Genomic DNA, 16,890 nt, shown 5'->3' on the forward strand with positions numbered 1-16,890 from the left:
ATGGCTGAAATTTATGGTAGTGCATAAATTTATATTTCATAAATTGAAATAATCAGGGTAGTCAAACAACCACCAGAATTTCATTTTCTTTGACAATCCGTAATGTTTGTCTTAGTGTCTCACGGGCCACCTGCAGCCTCAATTTAGTTAGCACATCAGCCTATTTTGAGAAGGATCCTCTTTCATTTTGTATTTCTTGCCATAGATGCAGCTAAAGATAAGTGGAAGACATCACAGTCTAAGTTCTTAATATCTTCAAATATCTTCAAATAACTTTTTAGAATGATATTTAAAGAAAATTCAATTCAAAAATAATCTTACAGATTAGAAGACTCTTGCTTTTGGAATAATATGAATTGTGATATCAGGATATAATTGTGAAATAACATATATGTAATGTAAACAACTTTTTCACTATGAAAATATTCAAATGTACAGAAAAATTTAAGAAATCTTACATTAAATACCCATGTACCTACACAAAGATCTATAATATTGGCGCAAATTAGGGATTAGTTATAGCAAGTATTGGTGGGGATATGGAGTGGTATGGTGGCATTGTAAATTTGTTAAAATTTATTGGTGAGAATTTGGCTATATATATATATATAAAATTTTAAATATTTATGACTTATGATGCCTTTTTAGAAGAGAAGGAAGATGAAGGAAGGCAAAGATTTAGTCCCCAACAAATAATGTGCTGTATTTCCTTTCCTGTGTCACAGTGAATCTAGACCATTTGCAATTTCTTACACATTTGGTGTGTTCTGAACTAAATTAGTAAACCATTCATCCAATGTTTTAGTTTTTGTCTTAACTACATTTTAAGTTTGTGATTTCTTCTAGATTAAATAAAATATGAAATGTTTCCATTAAATAATGACAAACAATCTCATCTTCTATGCTTCATAACTCTTTTTAAAAAAGGTTAAAGCCCAATTTTTAACCATGAATAGCAGATGGTTAACTGCCACCACTTGTTCTGGCAAGTAAAAATTGCCAAATCTTTGGTTGCCATTTGTACCATTTGTAAATGCTGACACATAGATTCCTTCCCTCACCAACATCTCCTTCTTCCAAAGTTGTTGCCAAGTTTTCATTATTTAGGATCAAAATCACATAACACAGGTTTTAATTCCAAAACCAAATTTTGGCTGCCAGAGAATTATATCTCATAACTAACATAATTTCATAGTAGCAAAAGAGCCATCAGTTATATTTTTAAAACATCAAGTTTGAATTAGTTTCTAAGTTTAAGTTATTTGTTAAACCGTTCTTTTGGGTTCAAGCATATAAGGCTTTTGAAGCAATGTAGTGCATATCCTGCCAGTAAAATAATTCTAAGTTAGAATAAAATGTATAATGACTACATTGTATGTTGGACTTCAATTTTTGGTGACATCTGCAGTTGTTATTAAAATAGTTTATAACTTTTTATCCAACTTATTTTAGGGTTTCTCTGAGCCAGAAGAGGAATCAGGTGACTCATTACTATTGTCAGACTATAATTCTGTATATTGTGTTTTGATGTTCTACAAGGATAACTTTTTTCTTCCTCTAAGATTGCTTATAAGATGTGCAAATTAAGCTAATTTATTTTTTCTGTTCTTCTATTTAAGATAATGTTTAGGATGAAATATAGCAAATATCACCTCTTTCTGTTATTTCTGAATAGGTTGATTTAAACAATATTCTGATCAATATTAACTTTCATCATGATATAAACTAATCCACAATTCTTTTCCTTTTAAGGCAGCAGAGACGACTTCAGAGAAACTCTGAAAAGCATTAAAAATGAGCTGTCCAATAAAAAAAAGACAATTTTAGAAAAATTAACAGATGAATATTGGAAATATCAGGGCTTTTTATTAACCAATAGGATTAGAAAAATAATTGAGAAACAGCTCTAATATCTGGAGAGGGGTTTGGGAATTGGAATCTGACTATACTGGAATATTAGGAATAACTGCAAGAATAGAGACAGAATCAAGTAGCCTCTCTCTGTTTCTCTCTATATGGATTTCTATGGTGAAATTTAATAACATTTATTTTATACATACTAATGCATCTGGCTTTAATAATCATTCATAAAAGGTAGTCTTGCATATTGTTTCAAATTTTGATATGGGAAGACTTTCATATAGGCCAAGCTGGGACACTTATCTGGCTATTAAATTTAATTATTGTATGCTACTTTGTCCAAACCTCAGGTTTTTAACCTTTAAAATGCAATTATAACATATACATCATGGTTGATAAGAGGATCCTGTGCTTCAATCATAATAAGACTGTAGAAATTTAAGTCAAAAGAGCAGTGTTTGTGCTAATTCTACAGCTGAACTTCTGTGAGTTAAAATAGACAGTGCCAACATGGGTGGATTCTAATTGAACTCCAGAGAGTAAACAGGGACAGTCACCATTTGAGAAAAAATGTAACCTCCGAAATTACAACAGTAAATTTTTGATGAAGTATTTTACAATGTAAACTGTTTAATTAAAACATATGTTAACTTCCTTCACGTATCTCTTAGCTGAAATGACTTTTACTTCCTAAGCTATGTTTATCATCACAGAGATGAAAACAGAAAATCTAGATAAATCTAGAAAGAAAGCAATATAAGAAAGGAAGGCAATATACCACTTAAACTATTCTATTTTAATCAATTGATTACAACCTAATTTATAGTAGTAGAGGAGAAAAAATAGAAAGTCTTTTGGTAATGACAGAATAAGCTAAATTTATAGTAGACAAGCCTACATTATTAAAATATAGTACCACATATCTTATTCAGTTGAATAAAGTATAGCCTTTGTCCACACTTCAACAAGGATAAAAACATTTCATTTGCCAAATAATTTTACAGTCCCATTAAGCTCATCGTTACTGACTAGAATGGCATAATCAACTACCCTGTCTGAGATTCTCTTTCTGCCAATTTAACTTTCTCAGTACTCCAGCAGTTAAAGCATAGTATTAATCCTATGTGAAAAAATAAAAGTCAAACTACCTTCATTTATGTGTTCTGTGTTTAGTTATTTTTCAAAAATGCTAATATCTAACATTTGTTATTTAGCTAGATCTACTAGTCATTCTCTAAAAATTTACATGGTACTGACAGTTGTTTAAATATATTCAGAGATCATGATGCAAACCTGAACTAACCTGTGATCACAAAGTTCTTCTTTTTTTTTTAATGGGTTTTATAATTTTAGCTCCTATATTCAGGTGATGATTCATTTCCAGTAAATTTTTGTAAATGCTATAAGGTAGGATCTAAGTTTATGTTTCTGCACATGATTATCCAACTATTCCAAAATGTTTTTAATTGATTTTTTTCACCATTGAATTTTTGGATATCTTTGTCAAAAATCAACTGAAGAAAAATGTAAAGGTTTATCTCTGGGTTTTTAATTCTATTCCATTGATTTATGTCTGTCATTACAACAGTGTCACACTCTCTGGATTATGGATACTTTATAGGAGGCTTTGGAGTATATTTTAAACCAGGTAGTGAAAGTTCTCTAGCTTGGTTCTTTTTTCTAAACTGTTTTTGTTAATTTTAGTAATTTTCATTTTCATATTAATTTTATGATTAGCTATTACTTTTTATTTTAAAAATCCTTTAGGTTTTGGTTAAGAATTTCATTGATACTATTAGCTCAATTTTGGGAGAGTTGTCATCTTACAATTATAGAATTTTCCTACACATTAACAAAAGTTTTTGTATGTATCTAGATATTCTTTAATTTTTCTCAGTAATGTTTGGATTTTAGTGTACGTGTTTGCGTTCCTTTTGTCCAATGAATTTCTAGGTATTTTATTCTTTGTGGTGTTGTTTTAATTGAGTTATTTTTTAATTTTATTCTTGGATTGTTCTTATAAATAGAATTGATTTCTATATAGATCACAACTTCTTGGACCCTGCTTAATTTATGTATTAGTTCCAGTAGCTCTTTTAGACTCTTCAGGACTTTTTACATAAAGGAACATGCCATCTAAAATTAACAGCAGCTTTGCTTTGTTCTTTATTATCCATATGCCTTCCATTTTTTTTCTGCAATTGTTACATTGATTCAGAATAATTTTGAAGAAAACTAGTGACTGTGAAAATATTTGCTCTGTTATGAGCTTAGAGAAAAATAATTTAGTCTCTCACCAATAAGCATAATGTAAGTTGCAGAGTTTTCATACCAGTTCTTTATAATATTAAGGACATTTATCTCAATTCAGAATTTTAATTGTGAGTGGATATCAGATTTGCTCTGATGCTTTTTCTGCATTTACTAAGATCATGATTTTTTTGTTCTTTATTCTATTAATGTGATGTATTACATAAACTGATTTGGGGATGGTTATCCTATCTGTTTTTTCTGCAATATATCCCACTTACTTGTGACTATGTAATTTTTATATTTGGGTTTTTGATTGCATTTGCTAGTATTTTGTTAAGGATTATGCATCTATGCTCATGAGAATATTGGTCTGTAATTTCATTGGCTTTGTGATCAGGGTAATATTGACCTTCTATTGTAAATTGAGAAGTGTCCCCTCATCCTTTCTTTTCTGGAAGGGTTTGTGTAGGATTGCTATTTATCATTCTTTAAACTTTTCATAGAACTCACCAGTGGCATAATCTTGGACTGGCTTTTCTATGAGGGGGATTTATTATAAGTACAAATTCAATGTGTTTGCTTTATGTAAGTCTACTCATATTCTTTATTTCTTGAGTCATTTTCGCTGGTTTGTGTCTTTCCTGAACTTTATTCATTTTATTGTAGTTGTATAATTTGTTGACAAAATGTTCTTCATAATATTTCCTCATGATCCTTTTAACTTGCATAGGTGTGCTTGTGATGTCCCTCTCTTCAACTTTAGGTTTTGGTCATTTGCATATTTTTTATTGGTAAATGTAGCTAAAATGTATAAAATCTGTTGTTCTTTTTACAAATTTGATTTTGTTGATTTTTATCTATGTTTTGGTTTTATATTTAGTTGATTTCTGCTCTCATACTTACTTTCTTCTTTCTATTTGCTTTGTGTTTCATTTGCTGTTTTTTGTCTTTTTTTTGTAGAGACATTTATATTATTTATTACAAACTTGTTTAGGTATATGTGTTTTTTAATATATGCATTTTAAGCTAAAAATTTCCCTCTATGTATGTGTTTAGTTGAATCCCATACATTATATTATATTGTGTTCATTCAGTTAACATATTTTCTATTTCCATTGTGATTTCTTCTCTGTAGTGTGATATATATTTAAAAGTAAGTTGCTTTAATATTTAAATATTGGTGAGAGCATGAATTTATATTTGCTGTTTGTCTTAATACATTCAGATTGTTATAACAAAATGTTATACATTGGTTTATAAATAACAGAAATTTATTTCTCATATTTCTTGAAATTGAGAAGTGCAAGATCAAGGCACCTGCAGATTCAGAGTTTGATGAGAGACTGCTTCCTGGTTCATAGATGGTGCCTTCTCGCTGTGTCCTCACATGGCAGAAGGGGCAAACAAGATTTCTGAAGTCTCTTCAAGAACAGTAATTCCATTCATGAGAGCTCTACCCACATGACCTAGTCACCTCTCAAAGGCCCTGTCTCCTAGCAAGGAGTTAGGGTTTCAGTGTATATTTTGAGTGAACAAAATCATTCAGATCATATACTATTTTCATTTATATCCATTTGATACCCATTTCACTGATTTCTGTCTTTTTAAAGTTATTGGGAATTGTTCTATGGCCTATGATATGTTTCATCCTCATGAATGTTCTAAGTGAACACTAAATAAGACATATAAAGCATGAATAACTATATGAAAAGATGTTCAACATTATTAATTATCAAGGAAATGCAAATCAGAACTACAATAAGATAACAATTCACATCTCAAACCGTCTATTATTAAAAAATAAAACGATAACAGGTGTTGGTAAGAATGCAGAGAAATTGAAACCCTTGTTCCCATTGGTGGGAATGTAAACTGATGCAAACTTTCTGGAAAACACTATGGATGTTGCTTTAAAAATAAAAAATAAAACTATCATATAATCGAGGAATGTTATTTCTGAGTGTATATCCAAGAGAATTAAGATCGGAAATTTGAAGCAATATCTGCACTCTCATGTTCATTGCAGCATTATTCCCAATAGCCAAAATTGGAAACAGCCCAGTGTCCAATGGCAAATAAATAGATAAATAAAATATGGTGTATATATATATATATATGTATGTAACGCAATATTACTTGGCCTTGAAAGGGTAAGAAATTCTGCCATTTGCTACAACATAGATGAAACTGGAGGACGTTATGCTAAGTGAAATAAGCCAGACACAGAAAGAAAAACATTGTGTGATTCTACTTATATATTTGTAATGCTCATACTAACAGGAACAGAATAAAATAGTGATTGCCAGAGGCTAGGCATTAAAGAAACAGAGAGTTGTTCAATGTGTATGCTTCAGTTATACCAGATGATTGAGTTCTGGAGGTATGCTATACAATATTGTATGTATACTTAATAATATTGTATACTTCAAAGTTAAGAGATTAGATTTCATATTAACATTTTAATCCCACATGTATCTAAATACAAACACACAAAATACAAACAAATCAAATAGGTGCAAGAAAACTTTGGGAAGTGTTGAATATGTCTATTATCTTGATTGTGGTGATGGTATCACAGGTGTTTTCACATGTCCAAACTCACCAAATGTACACATTAAATATGTACAGCTCTTTGTATATAAATTATACCTCAATAAAGCTGTGCATAAAAGAGCATACATTATTCTCTTGATAGATGGAATGTTTTATAAATATCAGTTTTTAAGTTGTTTCATGGCGCTATTGAAGTATTTTTATACATATTAAAATGAAAACCTATACAACATATAAATATATACGTTCCAAAAATTTGTACAAGAAATATCATAGTAACTTTATTTATATGCCAAAACCTGAAAACAATACAAATGTCTATCACCAGAAATGTGTACAATAAGTTTTGATATATTCATACAATGAAATACTGCTCAGCTATAAGAATTAAAAACTATATCTGATTCATTTAACTATATAAATTAGCTTCAAAAACATTGTGTTGAACAAAGAAAGCCATACACAAGAGTGCACACAATATTATAACATTTATATGAAAATTCTAGAACAAATACCCCTAATATATTGTGAAAGAAATTAGAGATGATTGTCTGCATGGGGGGGATTGACTGAAATGGGACACAGGGATATTTTCATTGGTGATGGAAAAGTAGTACATCATACTTGTGGTTTCAGTTAATGAGAAGTATAGAAGTACATATTTATCAAACTTAATCAAAATATACAATTAAGATTTATTTATATCACTATATATACTTTATTTTCATATACCATATAATACAATTGAATAGAATATTGCTTGCTGTTATATGAAATTTGTGAAAATTTCCCCCAGTGTCTATTGAACACCTATGGTGATCTGAATATAAATTTTCATATGTTAACATTTTACATGTAAGAGTTTAAATTAGAAGGCGAGATCCATAAAGATAGTAGTAAAGAGAACAAACATAAAAAGTGGAATTAAGGAACAAAAAATATTTGCCTGTTTACTTTTCTGGGAATACAGTTTTAAAGAAAAACAATTCTTTTGAGGATACAAACATAGTGTACATTTATGACAATAGCAGTCTCCCATACTGTGTTCTATTCCATAGATAGTGTTGAGTGAAAGAGCTGTTTTATCTCATTCTAACATATTACTTATGGATTGTCATATTTTAAATGATTACTATGGTAAGTCTCTTTTGGTCAAAAAAGAGGTGAGTTTGAGAAGAGCACTTTCTATTAGTGTGATTAGCAGACCCCCTAGGTTACTGATATTATCAGTACTTTGAATTTTGACTTCACACTGCATGTCATGGTGCAATAACTAGCAGATTGCTTGATTTTATCTGATAGGAAGAATAACAGGCATATCAACATTTTTCAGGTATTAGACACTAGGATATAAATCCATGAGCCACCTGAGGATAACACTCAAGGTGGATGAATAAATAATGCATTTTCAATTATTGAAGAAACACTACATAAAATTTAAGAGGAGAAAATAAAGTTTCTCACGAAATAATAAGTCAATATATAAATGCTAAAGCAATGTCAAAAAACATTTATTTGTCACCTATTCCATTCATTCTGACAACACAGGAAGTTTTAACAATGCATGAAGCTTCATTCCTGCACTCAACGGGTTTCTTTTCCCCCATAACATTATGTACCCTAGGTGTGGCATTAAGTCTCATTACAAAAAAGAGCTTTAATATGAGTCAGTATATAAAATGCTGCAGATGTGAAAAATCAAATGCTATTTGGCATGAGAAAGGAAGATAGAACATTTTTTCTTTGGTGATGAGGGTAGATTTTACAGAGTTGGTAAAATGTCAGCTTCTCCTTCAAGTAAGGCTACTCTTCAGCCAGGACATGCCCACAGGTCCCTATCCAATGTCAAAATAGTGAGTTGTTAAATTTGCCAAATAGCCACTGTCCAAAGCCTTCATATAACACCCTTCTCCTGCCACCCAGATACCCTAGGTTAACCTCTGAGACTCGAAAATTTCCCAGCATTTATAAACAAAATGATCAATGCCTGGAAAGCATGTATTCTAGGCCTCTGTTCCAGTGCTCTGGCCTTTGTCTATTTGTATTAGAACGTACCTTTGAAGCAGCATTTGTCAGACGCTTTGGATATATTACTTCTGCCTTTAAAGATGTACATTAATCCAAGTAAGTGAGAATAATGGGATTCCAAGCAGAAAGCATAAGATGGCTAAAAGCATGTGTGCCATTCTATATTGGGAAGAGACTGTAAGTGGAAATATTCATGGATTATCCATGTTGAGGCAAATTTATTTCATAGAGAAGAACTATGATGATAGTGATGCTACAGGAAGAACAGTCTTATGAAAAAACAATAATTTATTGAAAAATGATAATAAGCAAAATGACATAATTTGCTGATCTTTCCGAATGAAGAATTACATTGAAACTCATACTGTGTTAGACTTATATTTAAGTAACTCATATTTTTGGAGCTATTGTAAATTGTGCTTAAAATATTCAATTTTAATTGTTTATTGCTAGTATATAGAAAAACGATTATAGATTATTGATCTTATATACTGTAATTTTGCTTAAGACATTATTTCTAGGAAGATTTATTTCTATTGATTCCTTGGGGTTTTCTACATAGGAATTCATGTGGTCTGTTTATAGAGAGTCCTGTTTCTTTCTTTACAAGCTATCTGCCTTTTATGTTTATTATCTTATTGCACAAAATGTGACTTTCACTTGATTCTTTTTTCAGCTCAAATCCACTGCTTATTCTGCTATATGGAAAATGTAGTTCTATATGGCTATATCCTTCACAACCCTCATAGCCTGAGATACCCCTAAACCTTGTAACTCTTATCAATGGGTTGATGATATGCACTTCAGGATTGGGATATTTACTTCTAGGATAATAATCAATTTTCTTCAAGCTCTAATGAGTCAGATATCAACTCTTAGCTATCCTATTTTTCTTTCACATTTCCTAATATTTAATAAATATTGTAAATACTTTTTGAGCAATGCTGTTGTCTTGATTTAAAAGTAGAATTTTTTTTCTGTTTTTTATTCCTTGTGTTGTTTTGCATAAGTATTAAATAAAGGAGGTGAAATAAAAAATGTCTTTATTCTGCCATGTTTAATTTACAGTAAAATAACTCTATTCCAGGATTACTTTAAATAGTATATATAAGTGGACTCATTTTCATATTCTTGCAAATAAATTAGCTTTTTTTAATTGAAAAGAGTTTTATCTATACCTACCCTCACGGTCAAGTAAATGTGTTAAAGAATATTATAACCTCCATTATGTAAATGAAATAAAACCCATTTTTCTGCATTTCTGAATTGCAATTTGTAAATCTCAAATTATTACAAGACAAACTTTTTAAAAAATAGAAGATAAGGATGTGATATTAAAAGGACACAAGACTTAATTTAAATAAGATGGCCAAAGATCTGTCTGAAGATATATCAACTAGCCATGGGATGGTTTCAGAAAGAGAAAACAGTCTATTGTGCTATTAAACATTATATTTTATTTATTCTAACTATATTTTTGTACCTATCAACCATTTCTTCTATATAGTTAACATCAATTTATTGTATATTTTCAAATAAGTAAAGGAGTAGATTTGGAATGTTTCTAAAAGAAATGATAAATCCTTGAGATGATGGATACCCTAATTACCCTGATTTGATTGTTACATATTGTATGCCTATATCAAAATAACACATGTACTCATTAATATGTACAAATATATATATATAACAATTATTATTAAAAATTAAAATAAGAATTGAAAAGATAAAACAGTTTCATGTGCAAAATCCTTGAGACAAGAAGAACTTTGCAATTCTAGAAAATTGAAAGAACAATATGACAATTGAATTGTAATTGAAAAAGCAAAATCTGCAAGAAATGATGAACAGGCAACATCAAACCAGACTTGAAGATCATAACTAAATTTTAAAAAATATGTAGGCATCCTCATTCTTTTTAAAGTTTTTACTGTGAATAAATTCACATATATAGAATGCCCAAATACATACATACATATATATATATATATATATATATATATATATATATATCTCCCATGTACCAGTCAGCTTCAATAACTATCAACATTTTGCAGTTTTGTGTAATCTCTGACTCCATTCACTCCCCTTGCTCATTCAATTAATTTGGGGTAAAATGTATGAAACATGTATATGTTTACTATATCTTTGAAATATGTTTACTATATCTTACTATATTACACAGACCCCCATTAATATAGAAAATATTAACATCACCTCATAAATTCTCTCCTGCCTTGCTCTTGCTGGGTACATGTCCCACCCTACACACATAAACATAGACAAAATGCAAACACTGTTATAATTTTTTCACAATACAGTAGTTTTGCTCATTCCAGAATATCATATCAATATAATAACATATTATAGACCATTTTGTTTTTGGCATTGTTCACTATCAATAATGGTTTTGAGATTTATTCCTGCTGTTGCATATCTCAGAAGGTAATTATTTTCTATTTCCAGGGTAACATCCTATTGTATGAGTGTACCACAGTTTATCTACTTTCTATTGGTTCGATTTTAGATTTTTCCAACTTTGCATTATAAATAAAGTTTCTGTAATTATTATTTTGCAAGTCTTGTTATGAACACGTTTTAAAGTTTATTATCATAAAATGCTTAGAAATGCAATTGACAGTTCTTAGGGTTTAAGTATATTTAACTTTTTAAGAAACTGTTAGAAAATATTCCAAAATGGATAGGCTGTTTTATACTTTCCTTGGAAAAGTAAAAAAGTTCCAGTTACTTCACTTGCCAAATTTCGTGTAGTAAAACTTTTAAGTTTAGCAACTCTACTGGGTGTTTATAATTTTAGAAACTCTTCCGGGTCTTAGTTCATTTTGTTTTTGCTTTTTACTTCCCTGATGACTAAAGATGACACTTACTATTTTTCACATGCTTATTAAACATTTGTATATCATTGTTTCTGCAGTATCTATACAAGTCATTTGGCTTTTTATCTTGGTTGTCTTTTTAAATATTGAGATGTAGAAGTTATTTGTATATTCTGCATGCAAGTCCTTTGTCAGGTGTATGTATAATACCTGTATTTTCCCTGACTATGGCTTGTCTATTAATTGTTGTAAGGTATCTTTGAGTAGGTAGTAGGTTTTCATTGTGATGTAATCTATTATTTTTATTTTGTATTTATTTTTTATTTTGTCTTCTTTAGAAAACTTTTGCCTATTCACAGTTGTAAAAACTTAAACTTAAATCTATATAGTTTTAATTTATACACACAAATCAATAAATCATCACAAACTAATAGTATATAGTGTGGCATTTATTAATATGTCCAGTATTGTCCATAGGAATATCCAGTTGAATCTGCATCATTTGTTGAAAGGACTCTACTTTCTCATTGAATTGCATTTCCTTAATTGAAAATCACCTGATAATGTGTTTGTGGTTCTATTTCTACATTATTTTCACATTGATCTGTTTTCCTATCCTTATTTCAATACCATACTCTAAGAATTACTATAGTTTTTTTGTGCAACTTGAATTCAGGAAGTATAGGTTCTATAAGAGACCCTCTCATAGAATAGCTTTAAAATCTCAATTGAAGAAAGAACAAACAACTTAAAGGCACTGGAGAATGAAAAAAATATATGTATTTCAGACCCAAAGTTGACAGCTGAAAAAGAGACCACCACACAATGTCACCTATTTTATGGCTTTCAGTCTGAGAACAGATCAAGTAGGCACCACATGGTTGGGCTAAAAGTCTGATAAAAAAACTTCCAGTCTTTAAACTTCCAGTCTTTATGGTCTGTAAAACGAGAAAAGAAAAGTTAGAATAACCACAATTGCTAGAAGGTGAACAAGAAATCCTGGAAAGAACACATCTTGAGTGGAGGAGTTCAAATTCTATTAATAATATTTGCTCAAATTTCTTGCTAGCACTTGAACCATAAATCTATAAGGGCAGAACCAAGGAAGTGCAACTGAAGAGTAAACAAATCAACTTATATTTGGTTTGCCAGTTGAGACACAGAGTTTGCAATTAGAATATAAACACATTAATTGCACAAAATATGAAAACATCAAAATTCTTTGGGTCGTGTAACATAATCTAGCACTTCTGTAAAATATTATTCACAATTTCAAGGTACAATTCACAATCACATAACGTTCAAAAAGTAGGAAGATGTAATCTAGTCTCCACAGAAAAAATGGTTTGTGAAGACCAGTTCTATGATGAACTGTGTATTAGAATATGCAGACAAGTATTTTATATCACCTATTATTTGCTCAAAGAAGTACAAAAAATATGTTTTCAATGAAGTAAATAAAAGAAAATTTCAACCAATAAATAAAAACTAAAAATACTGAATGGTAATTTTAGAACTAAAAATTCAATATCTAAAATAAAGTCCCTTGAGAGCTTAAATAATAAATGCAAATAATAGAAAGTGTTTCATTGAACTTGAAGATAGATTCATTGAAACTGAAGAGAAGAGAGAAATATAATTGACAAAAAAATGAACAGAGCCTGAGGGATCTGTAGAACAATATTTGACAAGTTATGACATGCAATTCAAGTCATAGAAGAAAAGAAGATAAAGAATGAAGTAAACAAAAGCAATTGACGATATGATGGTAAAAATCTTTCCAAACTTAAAAAATGACATTAGCTTTTAGATTTAAAAGGCTCAGTAAATCCTGAAAAGAAGGGTAAATATAAAGGGAAACATGGTTAGTAACATCAATAAAAGGCTGAAAACCAAAGAGTAAAATAAAACCTTGAAAGCAAATAAAAACCACAGCAAGTTACATAAAAGAAAACACCAATTTACATGACTGCTCACTTACCAACTAGCAACTATGGAAGTTAAAAAGCAATAGGAACGATGTTTACAGAAAAATACTGCCTAGACAGTAGTTATATATCCGACAAAAGTGTTCTTCAAGAATGAAGGCAGATATACACATGTTCAGATAGGTGAAACTAAAAAGTTCATCACCAGAAAACCTGCATTGTAAGTGTGTATATATATATTTTTTTCCCTGTTTGTTTATATAGGAGAATGTAAAAGAGAAATTGTCAGTTTATTATATATGTAGACATAGTATTTATAATGTAACTCCCAGAAATAGATGTAATATATGTATATGTAGTATATGTATATATAATACATGTGATAATTATAATATTAAATACAGGAATATTAAATAGACTTAAAACTGCAAAGTTTCTTCATCATATAAGACCTAGAACAACATTAACTTTAAACAAATGTGAAGTTTAAAAATTGATATTTTAATACCTCAAGCAATTAAAAATAATTCAAGGGGTTGAACTAAGAAGCCAATAGAGAAATTAAAATGGAATTCTAAAATTTATTCTAATAATACTTAAAAAGACAGAAGAAGGACAAAGAAACAAAAGACAGAGGGTTTAACCAAAAACAAAAAATAAAATAGATCTAAATTTAACAATTAAAAAATTGCATTAAATATTAGTGGCCAAAGAGTTCATAAATTTTACAATGAGCTTAACAATTTCTATGTTTAAAAAGACTGCTGAAATAATGATTGAGGTTTCGTTAAATCTTGATCAATGTGTATTTTAACAATGTTGATTCATCCAAAGAAGGTAAATGAACATGATATATTATACTATATTTTCTTTGAATTTTCTCATTTTTAGTGTTCAATGTAAGAGTCTTCTCAACTATATTATGATTTTTGGTGACATTGTAAATGAAGTTCCATTTTAACTTTATTTTTAAATTGTTTGTTACTGCTCTATAGAAATACATTTATTTTTTTACATATTTACCTTGTACTCTGAGACAATATAAATTCACATATTAGTTTTGGTAGATTTTAATGTTAATCTCTTAGGGTTTCTGTATAAATAAACATATCATTTAAGAATGAGGACAGAGGTTTTATTCTTCTATTTTCTCAAATCCTTGTGTCAATTATTTCCTTTTCTTTCCTTGTTGCAATGCTTAGAAGTTCCAATACAATTTTGAATAAAAGTGTCAAAGGCAGACATTCATAAGGAGTTTCTGATCTGGGTAGGAAAATGTTCAGTCTCTCATCATTAGGTTGGTATTCACTATAGTATTTATTATTGTTATTTGTTTCAGGTGCCTTTAATAATACTGAGGCCAGGTCCCTTATTTCCAGTTTCTCAAGAGTTTTTAATCATGCCTTGGTTTTCCATTTTGTCAAGGACATTTTTAGCAAGTTTGAGATGATGAAATTTTGTCATGGTTGTTTTATTTAATTTGCTATTTTAGTCTGTTGGGTGTTAAAATATAGTCATGGCTGCCTCATATAATCTATTAGTATTATGAACTACATCAATTGACTTTCAAATGTTGAACCAACTTTGGATTCCTGAAATAAATCACACTTTTACTTTCTACTGTGATTTTAATAGAGTAATCTAGTGCATTTGTCATTCTCCAGTGCCTTAAAAATGTTGTATTTTATCTATCTACTATTTAATATTATTATCAGATGAAAGGGTTAGCCTAATCAATCTATTCAGTGACTAGATTCAAAACCGTAAGTAGACTTTGTGTGAAGTTCAGTGAAAAACCATTGAAGGATCACTTTCTTTTTCTTTTTTTTTTTTTTTTTTTTTGAGACGGAGTCTCGCTGTGTCGCCCAGGCTGGAGTGCAGTGGCCGGATCTCAGCTCACTGCAAGCTCTGCCTCCCGGGTTTTTACGCCATTCTCCTGCCTCAGCCTCCCGAGTAGCCGGGACTACAGGCGCCCGCCACCTCGCCCGGCTAGTTTTTTGTATTTTTTAGTAGAGACGGGTTTTCACCGTGTTAGCCAGGATGGTCTCGAACTCCTGACCTCGTGATCCGCCCGTCTCGGCCTCCCAAAGTGCTGGGATTACAGGCTTGAGCCACCGCGCCCGGCCGGATCACTTTCAATAACAATGCCATGTTATCTCAGACCAATATCAGCTTTACTAAGTTAGGAAAACAAGTCCTTAATTTAAAAAATTTATGTTTGAATAGATTTTTAAAATAATATTCAATCGTTAACAACAGGTCCTTAAATCTCAAAACAGCAAAATATTATTTTGCAAGAATAAGACAATATTCGCATGCCATCAATTTTATGTAATTATTTAAGTTACAAATATATATCGATTAAAATGTATGATCTTATCAAACTGAAATAAAATGGACATGTCACTCCTGACTATTTTTAATTCCTGTGTTCTATTTTGGGTTCTTAATATATTAATTGTATTCTACTTATAAAAGACGTTGCATATATTTGGTGAGCTATGCTAAAACTGTTCTCACTGATGGCAGTTTTTATATATGTGAATCATCAGAAAATATTTATTTTAGTTATAATTTTCAGTCTTTACTTTTAAATGTCTCAGTCTCTAAAGAAGAAGAAAAAAACTCTCTAATTGTAACTCTAAAATCCCAAAATCTCACAGAAAAAGAAACATGATTTTCAATCAGTTTTTACTGCCTTTAGGGCACACCTAATATGGTTATATAAGATTAGATGTTATTGTTCTCAGATGTTACAGATTTAGGAGTTCAGGTAATGCACATTTTGAATAGTACGGTAATTTTAAATACACAAAGTATGATTAAGAATGGGATATGATATTTAAAAGTTCAAATACATTATATAATAAGTATAGTTCGTGTAAAACATGTCTATTGCTAACATTTGTTATCACACAATTCTTCCTTATCCAAAATATACCACATACTAAAAACCACTTCAAAGTGTAGTATTATAGTACCATTATTTCCTGTCCATTAAAATTCATTACAAATACATGTAAAGAAAAGGACATTTTTAACAAATAGTGTTGGAAAAACTGAATATCCATGTGCAAAACAATGATTTTGGGCCATTACCTTACAACATATACAAAAATATTTAACTCAAAAATAAATTAAACCTAAATGCAAAATTTAAAACTATAAAAATGTTAGAAGAAAACATAGGGAAAAAAAACTTTATGATGTTGGATTTGGCAATGATTTCTTAAATATGACACCAAAAGCACGGGCAACAAAAGAAAAAGTAGACACACGAAACTACATCAAATTTAAATGTTTGTGCATCAAAGGACACTATCAACTCAGTGAAGAAGCAACCCACAGATTGGGAGAACATATTTGTAAATCATATACCTGACAACGGATCAAAACCCAGGTTATAAAAAGAATTCCTACAACTCAGTAAC

Source organism: Macaca nemestrina, chromosome 9, assembly GCF_043159975.1.
Source record: "Macaca nemestrina isolate mMacNem1 chromosome 9, mMacNem.hap1, whole genome shotgun sequence".
Lineage (NCBI taxonomy): Eukaryota > Metazoa > Chordata > Mammalia > Primates > Cercopithecidae > Macaca > Macaca nemestrina.